Source organism: Felis catus, chromosome D1, assembly GCF_018350175.1.
Source record: "Felis catus isolate Fca126 chromosome D1, F.catus_Fca126_mat1.0, whole genome shotgun sequence".
Taxonomy (NCBI): domain Eukaryota; kingdom Metazoa; phylum Chordata; class Mammalia; order Carnivora; family Felidae; genus Felis; species Felis catus.
This window is the reverse complement of record NC_058377.1, coordinates 21,116,389-21,120,922: the sequence shown is the minus strand read 5'-3', so window position 1 is coordinate 21,120,922 and position 4,534 is coordinate 21,116,389. Positions and strand designations below refer to the sequence as shown.

Sequence of the window (4,534 nt, the reverse complement as noted above, 5' to 3'; positions counted from 1 at the left end):
TTCTTAACTTTGATCATCTGTCCTCTTTGCAAGTTTGCCCAGATAACACACTCAAAGATTCCAGTTCTTTCATTTATAGCCCTGTACTCTTTTATTCTGGAAAAAGATATGGAGAAAGATGCTGTGTGGCCCTTCTTTCTTGCTTTTCTGTTACTGTGCCCCAGCTGGTTCCTAGATGGTATGTCCCATCATATCTCACTATGGGACCAGAGCCCTCTGCCATGTATGTTGGTGTGCTAAACACAGCACTGATGGCCCTGGTTACTATTTCTTTCATTAAGGGTGAGAAAAAAATGTCCTTTTCCAGGATATTTTATTTTCATGGGTTGGCATTAATAAAAGTAAGTGCTCTTACTTAGTACCTATCTGTTCTTAACTGGAAGATTCCTAAGCATCTGAAAAGCAGTTTCTTAATATTTAACAACAAAAGCCTCAGCCTCATAGCCTGGCCCCATCATGTTCCAGTTGTGTAGTCTTGAATGAGAAACATGTTTTTTCATCTAAGCCTTAGGAATTCATCAATAAAATGGGAGTGATAACACAAAAAGCACAAGATTGTTTTGAGTATTAAATGGGATCATTTTGTATAGCATTTAGCATAGTATCTGACAAGTAGTAAGGGCTATATAAATAATAATCTTCATACTATTGACCCTAAGACAGAAACTGGAGGAACAATCGGTAAAGAGGCTATTTAAAGCAATTATATACTTGGTATTTCCAAGGATTCAGAAAATTCTGGAAGGAAACATTGCTATTAGGAGTCACGTCTAGGGTTTCTTGGGAGGGGATTGTGGAGGTGAACTTGTGTAATATCACGATGAATCAAGACATTTTTGAGTATAGTGCTTAAGTCAGAGGTGCAAAGGGTCAAGGTGAAATTATGTGTACTTTAGGCAGTTAATATGACAGATCCAGCAAAATCCACCTTTGCCTTCTATAGCACTTCAGATATAATCACAGTGCTTCCGTGTAGCCATCTGTGAACCAAAGTAGGTATCTTTGATGTATATCAAATAAGGAAGATATCACATAAGACCAAGTATAATAATAAATATTTCATTTATAATTGTTTTTATTGAAAAAGCAGAATTGTTTGGCAGACTACAGAATGAACCTTGGAGTTTTAACAAGTGTAGTAAGCCCAAGGGAATGTTGAAGAGAAAAGGTGAAGGTTCAGGTGCTAAAGAGGTAGCAACACCTTTAAAGTTACTAGTAGAAGGAAACAATCCACATCACGGTTTTTAGCTTCAGAAGGAACCATGCAGCTCACATACTCCAAAGGCTGTCAGACTTTTTCCAATGGAATTTTGCCCAGATATCTAATAGATAAAGTATGTAAAAGGGAAGTCCTCACTTAACTTGGAAGACTTAAAATAAATTCGCTGGAGACCTGGGTCTCTTTGAATCTACCTTGGAAAACCACTGGTTCAGTCTAATAACTTGCCTTATAAACCCACTGTTTTATCACACTTTTAATCACACTATGAGCTATGAGGTCGTGAAATGGAAACGTCTACTCTGGGACACTAGTCGCAAAACTTTCACTTTCCTTGCATAGGTGGGAGCTAATCACATTTGCCTAAGTACCTACGAGTGGAGAAAATGGGAATGAGGACAATCATGGGATGGAGAGGAAAACATCTTTGTTGATAAATTCTAAGTTATTCCACTTTTATACAGTTGAGAAGGAAAGAGAAAACATTTAGTCTGTTAACGTTGAAGGAGGCAAGATCCTATTATGCTCCCTCAATCAGTCACTTAAAATCCCGTTCTTCTATTTATTGTCTTTCCTCATAAGCTTCGTCTGACACATAGTGTAGAGGGACATGACCTGGAAAAGGTAGACAAAATGCTGCAGTGGCAAAGACCAACTGTCTTCCTTGTAGTGGCAGAAGGTTCTCCACCGAAGAAAGGCAAAACCACAGCAACACAGACCAGGGAGAGGGGACTTAGGTAATACAAGAAAATCAAATAGACAAAGCAATGAAGTATTTGATAGAGTGAGCCATGCCATTCTGCGTGTGCTGAAATTTCAGCAATCCATGTGAGGATTCCAGAAAAGTATTTTGCATGTTGGGCCAGGAAGAATTCCATGTCATCAACCCATCCATCCACTCTTACTATCTCTCAGAAACGTGGTTTGTCCTGTGAAAAATTGTTTTCAGGGCTGTTTTAACTTCCTTATTCCTCAAGGTATAGATTAAAAGGTTCAGCCTTGGTCCTACGAGATTCATCAGAATTTGAACCTCAGTTCCCAGCATGGGGTTGGGGTGGGCTGCAGGTAGACAGTGATGATGGGCCCATAGGCACAAAGGATGGCAATGAGGTGGGCACTGCAAGTGGAGAAGGCCCGGCGGCGGCCCTCGGTTGAACGAATATACAAGATGGAGATGGTAACGCGAGTGTAGGATAGAAGGATTAGAAACAAGCAGAGGAGAGATACCAAGCCAACATTGGTGAAACCCACCCTCTAGGCTAAGGATGTATCAGCACAGGCCAATGGCAGGAGTGCTGGAATATCACAGAAGAAGTGGTTCACTTATTGGGACCGCAGCATGGCAAAGTGAAGGTGAGCAAAGTCAAAATGCTGGAATGGATATACCCCAACACCCATGTGCCCACAGCCAGGGCCCCACCGAGTCTACGGTTCATGGTGGCTGCCTACCATAGAGGGTAACAGATAGCAGCAAAGTGGCCATAGGCCATCACAGTATACAAGAAGCATTCAATGCTGCCAAGGAAATGGAAGAAGGAGACCTGGGAGACTAGATCTTATACAAAATGAGGGGGCCCATAAGGTACAGTGGCATTTTAGGACAGGTCACAGAAGAGAAACTCATGTCAAAAACAGACAAGTTCCCCAAGAAAAAATACATGGGCGCGTGAAGGCAAGTGGAAGAAAGAACAGCCACGAGGATAGACACATTTCCCAGCAGGGTGCAGGCATAGAAGGGCAAGAACAAGACAAAAACTATAGTCTCCAACCCCTCTGTGTGTGGAATTCCCAACAGGATGAATTCGGTCACCCCTGAGCAATTCTTCTCCATGAGAGCTGGTTCCAGGGGAGTTTTTGAAAAGGAAGCAGAGGACATGATGTCAGCAAACATACTGGGGAAATGAAATAAGTAATTGAAATGATGGTATTTTGGTTCCAAATTAAGGGGAAATTACTTATGGTCCATATTACAAGGCATTTTAACTAGAATATAGTTCCCATAGAAAACTTAGTTTCTATACCAAAAATTTTTATTATGCTGATTCTAAATGTAAATATTCCTTATTAAAACAATATTTAAAACACAAGCATCTTAGGAGTGCCTGGATGGCTCAGTTGGTTAAGCATCCAAACTTGGCTCAGGTCATGATTTCACAGTTTGTGGGTTCAAGCTCCATGTCGGGCTCTGTGTAGGCAGTGTGGAACCTGGAACCTGCTTCAGATTCTGTGTGTTCCTCTCTCTCTGCCCCCCTCCCACTTGTGCGCTCTCTCTCTCTCTCTCAAAAATGAATAAAGATTAATTAAAAAAGCATCTTAGAGCAAAGATTTTCAAAGGGAAGGACAGGGCCCACACAGACGTGTGCTCCCTCAGAGATATAAGAACCCTCAGAATCAACCAGGGGCATTTCGTATCTCGCGATATAAACTACAACTTGAGACTCGCTGTATTTATTTATCACTACTACAGGCAACATTATATTTTCTCTCCCTGTCTTTTTTTTTTTTTTTTTTTTGAGAGCTCTAAGGGTGGAACAATCACGGCTTTACAGCTGGAAATGCTGACACACCATGATCTCAGTTCATTGAACCCTCACTTTAAGTTTTGACATGAATCTATAGAAAAGAAAACATCTGACCATAAACACCTCTTCTAAATTGAGGTTGTTAGAAATGGAAGAACTCGGGATCTAAATGTGTTTTTTCTCCTGACACCATCAGTCTTTCCACCAGATGCATCTGTAGTGGACTGTGACATCACCGTGGTCTCGTCAAATTCTGTCCCAGGGTTATTCACAGTTTTCCTGTTGATGTCACCAGGCTCTGAAAAATGTTTCTGCTCCTCCTTAGAAAGCAATGGAAAGCCAACCTGTCTCCCCGTCTTGCAACACCAACACCACCACCTAGGCACTAAGATACAAAGTCTGGGGAGTAAACACTTCGTGATGTGCACTGCTGTATCCTCAGTGCAGAAAACCATGCCTAGCACAGAGTAGGTTCTTAATAAATGCTTGATGAATGAAGCAGTGAACTGACTCACTCAATGATTGGTAAAATTGGATAACATTCAGTTATTTTGTCTTGTCTAAGGACTTACATGAAACCATCAGATATTAGTCCCCACGATCATAGAAGCATGATCATAGGGGCATCTGGGTGGCTCAGTCGGTTGAGTGTCCGACTTCAGCTCAGTTCATGATCTCACGGTTCGTGAGTTCAAGCCCCACATCAGGCTCCGTGCTGACAGCTCAGAGCCTGGATCCCGCTTTGGATTCTGTGTCTCCCTCTCTCTGCCCCTTCCCCACTCACACTCCATCT

General features: G+C 41.8%; 1 pseudogene; it reads right to left on the bottom strand.

Annotated features, from left to right (window-relative positions):
* Nucleotides 1-2,123: 2,123 nt before the first annotated feature.
* Nucleotides 2,124-3,050, bottom strand: LOC101089544 (annotated as a pseudogene).
* Between the last annotated feature and the right edge of the window lie 1,484 nt (nucleotides 3,051-4,534).